Raw genomic sequence first — 9,570 nt, forward strand, 5'->3', positions numbered from 1 at the left:
TAACTTTTTTTTACTTCTAATTCCGATCACCATATCAAAGTTATGGTTAGTTCTATGCCAACTACGCAGTCATGTCTGGAACACAACCTTTCTGATTTGATTTTTAGTATTATTTATAATCAAAGCTTTATGAAAACTTCGAGTGTGGCCCAATTTTATTGTAACTGTAACAGTTGAACGAAGAAGGGAAAAGTTTCATAATCCGCTGGTCTAGCTCTCGAGTACACAAATTTTATGAATATTAATCTAATGATAATAATGATCATTAACGCAAGCAGAATATAACTGGTTGTCAGACTATATAAACGAAAACATTTCAGATCCATTTGGTGTAAGTTGACAATAGTTTTATACTTTAACAGCTCATCATGACGTGATCGGAATTAGATACAGCTGTGATCGTAATTAGAACCACACCGTAAAATTGATGATCGGAATTAGGTGCACTGATACGTCATACGTTGATGCATTTTTTGTAACTTTCGGTAAATAATTTAGGCATTTCAATATTTTTCCATGAACCATAATTGAAAATACTTGCTAAAGACACATACCATGTAAATAAATTTCAAAGCTTTATTTTTCAGTGAAGACTCATAGATGAATCATGCCTTAGGTGAGCGGAATTAGGTACCTTCACGGTATTGAAAGTGTAATTCTTGTTTTTTAACCGAATAAGAACACACTGACAATTTCCCGAAAATTGCTTCATTGAACTACCGTGCGCTTGCTTTCCCGCATCCAGGAAGAGATTCCGTGGTGTCCCTTATTCCTATACGGACGCATACAGGCAATAACACACAGGCCTGCGGTACCACGGCGGGACGGCGGTTCATCGGTGCTGTGTGCGTGTGTTGTCCGGTATCCGGCGCCTGCCGTGTGTGTGTGCGTGCAGCAGACACAACAGGGGGAAATGCCTCGGGCAGGAAAATTTCTGCTCATTTTCACGCTCTCTCGCGGTCGTGCCCGCGCGCGTTCGGCTCGCCAACCAATTCCATCCAATCCGATCCAATCCAATACCACGACGGCGGTGCAAAAGCAAAAGGTGCAGCAGAAGTCGTCGTCGTTCGTCGTCGCCGTCGCCGTAGCTTAAAGTGTATCGCCTTGTGATTTTTCGAAGGAGACGGTTCAATTTTTTCCTGGATCTCGGCTGAGCCGGAAAATTTTCATATTTTCTCGACCTTTCCGGCAGTGCCAGGGATTGATCTGTGACCAGAAGTAGACGAATCCAGTGAACGTAAAAGGGTTTGACTAGTGTAGAGTGTATGGTTTTGTGGAAAAATTTGTCGGAAAATAGGTTAACAATCGCCATAGAAATGTACGACTAGGGTAATCGATATTTGTGTAATTGAGACCGTGAGAAAAAAAAGTCCCGTGCGAAAAGTGCCGAGCATTGTTGTTCTAGTCTGTTGCAAATGAAACTTGCTGGCTGAAGAGTAGTGATTCCAGACTGTGCCGCATTTCCGCTGACGATTTCCAGACAAACGTACCGAGGACAGAAGCTCGGAGTGCTTTTTTAGGCAGACGTTCGTCGGGTGTAACAAGGAATCGAGTGTCGGCAGGCACGGGTAGACCAGCAACAGCAGCCGTCTGCTAGAGAAAAGGTAAGTTATTTTTAACTGAAGATCGAATCGAGCGGTTTCAATAGAGAAACATATCTATTAGCAAGTTCATAAAATCGGGCAATAAAACTCGTTTTTGACCGTTCCGGCACTGCTTGTGGTTGGCTAAATAAATTTGCAGGTGGAGAGATCATATGTCTGAGACTGATCGAAAATTCATGACGTTTGCTAAACTGCATGAACCAGACTAGCAGACCATGGGAAAGTGGAGATCCAAAATGATGGAAACTTATTTCGTTGAAACTGATCTGCCTCACAATTAAATTTGTTTGATGGAACTGCCAAGTTCTACGTGTGATTTTCATTTTATGTTCTACTTTTTGCGATGTTTTCGGTTTTTGTAATACATATTTGTGCCCTGAGAGATTTATGTTAGCTTAGGGTTTTGCTTCTTGCAATACTATCGCAATTGGACTGAATCGATACTTGAGATTCTGAGAAAAGACCGACAATGAATAAACCTTAAAGACAAAAATTTACAAAATGTTTAATTAACAATGTTTAATGTAATACTATCCTGCTTGGCAGAACGCTCCGATTAGGTATTACATATTTTACAAAACTCAGTATTCCTTATGTTCTGAATGAATTATTATTTAACTCATCCGCAATTCATCCACACACATCAGCCAGCCGTCAGATTTGACTTTGGGCCAAATTTTGAATTATGAATTACACTCGTACTGTAACTAGCAAGCATCAGGAATGGGAAGGAATATTGTTTTGATACACACTAACTGTCGAAGATCGTGGGAATCTCCGCAAGAATGACACAATTTAGTTGAAATAATAGCTCCCGAAACGTATTAGCTTAGTATTTCTTGACATTTAGCTGCACTCGGTTAATGATGATAATAACGTCTTTGGCGTTATTTGGTTCCTTTATAATTAAATGCGAATGGCATCGAATATTGATCTGGACTTGGACCTGAACCAATGTCGTAATAACTAAACTTTAATGCATTTTTCGTTGTATTTTTCTCCCAAAGTCAAAGACTAATTGTAAGTTTGGACGCATAGAACAATCTATAACTCGGGACTTAAGTGTCGCAGAAAACCCCATGAATGACTGGATTGCAATATTTTTATTTAGTTTTAAGTTTCATAGTGTTACATTGTTGCATTTCTCTAGTTCAGATAAAATCTCGAACTTTTTTCTTAATAAAACTCATCATACCTTGCACTGTCCCCCCGCTTCACCGAAGTCGTTGTTTGACAGTTGCACAAAAATTTTCAATGGGTCGCAACTCCGGACAATTTGGAGGGTTCACCGCTTTTGACACGAAATCGACATCATTAGCTGCATACCACTCAAGCACCACTTTAGATTAGTGACAGCTAGCTAAGTCAAGCCAGAATATAACGTTACCCTTATGTTTACGAATGTATGGGGAAATCCGTTTCTTCAAGCATTCTTCCATGTATAAACTAAATGTCATTGTTGAGGAAGTGATGAAAGGCTCGGTATTCAGTCCACAGCTACATATTCCTAAGCAGATCATGTCCTTCTTTGCGAATTAATCGGCAAACGCAAACTTATACTTGCCTGGCATATCGCCACGCCCCAGTTGCAATGTTAAATTTTGCCCGGAAACTTGCTTGAAATCCATTTTCATGTATTTCGTCGTCCATTAAAATACTTTTGTGGCATTTCGTCAAAATTTGCTCGTACAAACGACTAGCGCGCTTCTTGGCTACCTAATTCTGCTTGAAGTGCCGATTCGGATGTTTACTGGCACTGTAAAACCTATATAGCCTTCTCGAGCAAGAATGTTCTGCGTGGTTTGATGGTTGACGTCGTACCTTCTAACCATGTCCCGGGTGGAGATGCTAGGATTGAACTTACGCACCTCAATATCTTCCCCCTCACCTAGGTTCTCCTTATAACCTTTCAGAACGTTACATCCACAATTTTGCTCTATTGTGCAAAATTGATGTAAACAAAACCGAAGCGGATCGTGTTGAAAACAATCAAGTCACACTGCTACAGGATTTTTCTCTGCAGCTAGTTTAATCCAGAGCTTTTTTAGCGATTTTTTTTGGATTTTTAGCTTGTTTGTGCAAGATTTTTTTACGTCGTTCGAGTTCCATTCTGTACTACTGCGCAGCGTGGTGGTATATTTTGACGAAACTTGCGCCACCTTCATAAACCTGTAAACAAAGTTATGTCAAATGGTTCCAGTTCCTACCACAAGGGGCGTGTCGGTGCCGCACGAGAGGCGTCCACATTTATTTTTAGCCAGGCTTTAACAACAATTCGGTTTGAAAAGTAACTTACTACTTTCATATATTCTGAGTCGTCTATCGGTTGGTCGAATAGTTAGCTGTGTAATCTTCGTATCTTTGTCCTCTCACTCTCAAATAAAACGATCCTTGAGTTGAGATTAGCAAAAGTTAGCGAATATCCCGGTATAGAGCAGTCATTTACTATCTGTTTTGTTTTGCGAGCCATCTTGGGGAATTATGTATACTATTTTGTGGCGAGGTAAATTTTTGGTGAACTTCGTTTACACGACAAGGTCGTCAGAGTCCATTTATGGCAGTCAGCATGGCACCGAATATTACCCTTCCCTTCTTCAGTGTACCAACATGCCCTCATAGACTCGGGAAATCATCACAAAAATATAAAATTAGTTCAACTAACCTGCTAGCCGTAATAAGATCATGCAACTCGAAGCACTAAACATTGCATTCTATAAGTTCTATTACTTTTTCGGTCATTAATTATACTAAATACTGAGATTAGTGACCAATTAATATTCATCACTATATTTTCACTTTTTCGCCGTCGGTTTTTCATTAATTTTTTCAGCCGTTTCAGTCGTCAAATCCTCGCGCAACTTAACTTGAGGCACAAAAAACTTTAATTTACCACCCGAGCAGTTATTTAGAGAGATATTATAATCATTTTGTTTAGATTGTTCAATTGAATTGATAGGAAAAACTTCACTTCGTTTCGATTACAATTCCGAATCCGCAACCGTCCGTTGCCAAGGGAACGGACGTTTATATGGAGTGATGCCAACGTAAACGTTTGAGCATGAAATTGACCAATTATTTTCGCTATTAAATTAAAGGTCGTAAAATGTCGATAATACACTTACAAAAGTTACTGATAATAAAATCCACCGTAAACAACATTTTTTGTGATAGAATTACTGTTGGATCTAGTTCAACAGCAAAAATAGATACCCGATTCTACGTTTAATTGTTCATAACAGATTATTACCTACTACTAGCAACCCTATTCTCAACAAAACAATAGTGGCAACAAGTACTGAAATCAGTAAAAAAGCAACTGGACTTTGACGATCTTCACCTTACAGCTATACCCATAAAAATGAGATTATGCCTGTATGGTCCTTATAAACTCTGAAACTACTAAACTGATCGACGTGAAAATTAGCATGCAGGGGTTTATAGGGCCGGGAAAGGTTCTGATGATGGTTCGAGAAGTCTCCCCTCTCTGCAAGAAGGCTCCCATACCAATGAAACTAAACTAAAACTCTAAAAATAGTACACCAAATGAGCATTTCTCGGGTAAGTGGAATGTTCTGATAGAAATTTGAACCTCGCCTCAGTTAAGAAAGGGAATTGCTTGAGCTACTCTCAGTGCTACATTATGCACTAAAAGTTATTTCTAAGAGCAAATTACGTTCAATCCAACAAGATACGGCGTAGTTTGAAGTTAAAATTTTCGTCTATGAAGAGCTTCTGTCACAGAAAGAAAACCCATGGTAGAAACTGCCGATCCGAGGGTTGGATTAAAAACACATTATTGTATCATCTTTTTGTTTTCTTCTATTCGTATACGTTGTCTTTTTATCATCTCTCTGCCATATTTCTGTCGTCATTTCATGGTCTTTTTGCCACCATTTCAACGTATTTTCGTCGTCGGTTCGTCGTTTTTTGTAGTCTGCTTTTGGCATTCTTGCTGCTTTTTCGTTGGATTTTGCCGTTTTTATCGTCTTTTCTAATTTGACACTCTTTTGATACGTTGTCGTTTGTGTTTTGATTGCCTCCTTTGGTCATATTTTTTGTCACAGTTTTGGTTTCTTTTCGTCATCGTATTGCTTTTGAGACGTATTTTCGTCGTCTTGTTGTCGTCTTTTTGTCATTTCTCTGTCGCATTTCTGTTCTTGCTTTGGGCCGTTTCCGACTTCTGACGCTTTTCAAACCTCTTTTTGTCATGTTTTTGTTCTTTTTTTCGTTGTTTTGGCGTTTTTGCATTGCGTTTTTGTCGCTTTTCGTTGACTTTTTGTTAACTTTTCATCGTATTTTCATCATTTTCTCATCCCTTTTTCATTTTTTTATCGCATTTTCGTTGTGTTTACGGCATCCCTATTAAAGGAGGGAGTGATTTCAGTACACCACAGAAAAAATTCCTGCCCCTAAAAACCCTCACATGCCAAATTTGGTTCCATTTGCTTGATTAGTTCTCGAGTTATGCCGAAATTTGTATTTCTTTTGTATGGGAGTCCTCCCACTTAGAGGGGGAGGGATCGCTAATCACCATAAGAATCTTTCCCGACCCCAAAATCCCTGCATAGAAATTTTCACGCCAATCGGTTAAGTAGGGTGTGTTGCTGCTTCGTCGTAATGTCGTAATTGTCTATTCCCGTCCTATCCAACACAAATTGTTAAAAATATCAGCATAATCGCTTTTCAGTGATATCAAGGTTCACGGATCGGAAAGTAAGTGTGTTTTAGTCAAATTAGCACAAGTACTTTTGGAGTATTTATTAAATCCATCTAACAAATGATGACAATTAGAATGGCTTTACTACGACGGGAATTAGAAATAAACCCTACCTTTTCGGAAAAAGTAATATAAAGAAAATAATGGATTGGAGTAACTCCAATCTATTATTTTTCACACCAAGTACTTCTTGGCAGATTCGTCGACCTTCTTCTTCGGAAAATTCTCCTAAACGTCCAGGCGGGATTTGCCGACAAAAAACTTCAGGCCGGCGATCTGCTTGGCGTCGGTTTTAATGTAGGTACGTGTTGTCGTCCATTACGATGCATTTCGGCAGCACAGCTTCCTGGCGCGGGATTTCCCCACCGTATTCTGTTTATCGGTTCGGTTGGCACCTTCCTTACCTTGACGACATGAAGTCCGGTTGGCTTCATTATCGGCTGGACAAACCAGACGGAGGAATTGGCATGGTTGGCCACGTCCCGTATCGGAAGGTTATACGTAAAAAATTATACGCAAAAGAAAGTGTTGCATTTTTCTCCGAGTACAATCGTTGGAAACATTGTATGGTATTCTTTGAGGTTATGTTCGTGCATTCATATAATGACAAAAATAATATTTAAATCCAATCCCATCATAATTATCTTGCTACGATGAACCTTTTTTAGATACGAAACTTTCAGCATTGCTCTTCTTGCCAACGCTGTTTATTAGCCAGAAATAAAACTTATTTTTCGCGATAATTCTTGACTACTTCTTCTTCCACCATTTGCATAGTATTAGACGAAAACTTTTACTGCATTCTCCACTAAAACACTGCTTTGCCAATTGCGGCATGTTAGATAAGACAAAAGATTCGTTCTTGGTTTTTATCTGATCGTGAACGTTATTGGAATAATCTTGAAACTTGCCGTCAAACGAAAAGTTTCATTATTAAGCCTTGTGAGAAGGTTGCGAAATTTCTCTTGCATCACTCGAAGGTAAATTGCAGTATTCTTGTCAGATCACTGACTGGTCACTGGAGACTTAATTATCATATCAACAAAAATCAAGACAAAAATTACGAGACATTTTGATGTTTATTACCGAAAGCTCTTATTTATCATGAGTATACTGCCAACTGCCCGTAAGTGGAAGACAGTCACATGTGCAAAAACGTGCATCTGCGAAAAACGCTGTTGAAACTGCGATAATTTTTCTTTATTTAATTGAGTCGGTTTTGGAAACAAATCGTCATAATATCACTTGAATGTACATAACAGAATACTTTTACAAACAATTTGTTCACAAGTGACTTCAAATTTGTTCCAAAACTTAGAAAAATTGTCGAAGTTATCGATATGCGTTTATCTGTGCTTGAATAGGCTAGAATAAACGCATAACAGTCACAGCCAGTGATGCCTGGCAGTGATGTGGTTTTGCTGAAGAAAAATCCGTAGTTTTACCATCTGTGTTTTAATGACAGAGGAAAGGGCTATACGTTATAAAATCGAATCAAATTTTAAATCAAACTTTTGATTTAAATGGAATTTTGACCGACATTCGTTCTTCATATAAAGTGTTTCTCAGTTTTACTAAAAAGTGACATTTTTATCGCATAGGCATTCTTAATTGCATTTAAAACAAATTTATACTTTTTTGAATCGATTCAGTTTATGATACATTTCAAATTTCCTCTATATTATTCAAGAACGCATGATCTTGACTTTCGTTATTCGCCTTTAGCCTTTATTTTTCCGAATTCTTTCATTTGTCGTCGTTTGGTTATTTTCTATTTTGTCTTTAATTTTTCGTTTTTTTTGTTTTGCTAAGTATACTCCGTCAACTTTTCCACTGTTATTGTCATCTTCTTGTCGTTTTTTGTTTGTTTTAATGTAATTATAGTCACAAAGCTCGGGTCATTCGTGGTTTCTGTGGGACTGGAATTTGAACCCGAGTCCTCGACGTGAGAGATGTGGATGCTAACCACTACACCGTGTTGACCTTTCGTTTCTTTGTTGTCTTTTAACGTTTGTTGATGGTTTTTCGTTATTTTTAACATCTGCAATCATCGCCTTTTTGTCTATTTTCAGTGATTGGTTTGTCATTTTTTATTGCTTTTTGTGGCCATTTTGGTTTGATGGCATCGTCATTAGTTATTTTTTTGGCCTGTTACTGTTTTGCTGACTTTTAACTGTTTCTTTAATACCTTTAGCCAAAGGCTACATTGTTTTGTATGGCTTTTTTGACAATTTTGTCCCTGTTTGCTGCTGTTTGACGTTTTTGGCGTCTTTTAACCGTATTTTTGTCGTTTTTCAACTTTTCGCCTACCTTCGCCTAGTCTTCACTTCTTCGTCATATATTTTCGCAGGCATTTCACTGCCTGTTCGTCGATTATTTGCTGTCGTTTCATCGTTCTTTCATCGTCTTTTCGCTACCTTGCTTTACGCTTCCTTGTTCGTCATATTATCGTTGCTTTTTCGGAACCGTTTACCCGTCTTTTTGTAATATCCTTATTGCCTTTTCTCCGTATTCGTCATCTCATTGTCATTTCTCTGTTATATTTTTATCGTCTGTTCATGCTTTTTTGCCATCTTTCCATCGTATTTTCGTTTTATGACATTTTGCCGCCTTTTCTTCGTTTTCATTGTCATTTTTTTATCATCTCTCGTCCTGTTTGTTGCCAAGACAACAAAATTGTTGTATTTTTCTTGTGTTTTCGTTGTTCTTTCGGCGTCTTTTTGATGACGTATATTCGCCATCTTTTTGTAGTCTTTTTTGTATGTTTTATCGACTGTTTGACAGTTTTTAAATGTCTTTTTATTGTATTTTTGCCATCTTTTAATCACAGTTCCATTGATTTTTCATCGCTTTCTGAAAGTCCAAGAGTTTTTATTTGTCGCGTAAAAAGAGCATATTGAATATGATGCAGATTGCATTGATGCATAAACCTTATTCGCTTGATTTTGAAGTTCTCTCGCACTACAGAAATTTAATTACGGAGCTGCCAAAATGTGGGAAAAAATGATAATATTTAGCCATTTTGCCGCACTTCAACCAGGAAAATATCACTATTAGGGTATTGTCGTTATCGTCGGGTCACTGTTATGGTCGGGCCATCCCGATTTTACAGTTTTAGTAACTCATGATATCTATGATACAACCATTGTAAAACTTTTTACTGTGATAGCTAACTTTTCACAATATTGTGAGTTTCAATCGTGTATTCAAAACACCCGTACTGCATTCAGTTACTAAATCTTACAAAAA

This window comes from Sabethes cyaneus, chromosome 3 (genome assembly GCF_943734655.1).
Source record: "Sabethes cyaneus chromosome 3, idSabCyanKW18_F2, whole genome shotgun sequence".
Taxonomy (NCBI): domain Eukaryota; kingdom Metazoa; phylum Arthropoda; class Insecta; order Diptera; family Culicidae; genus Sabethes; species Sabethes cyaneus.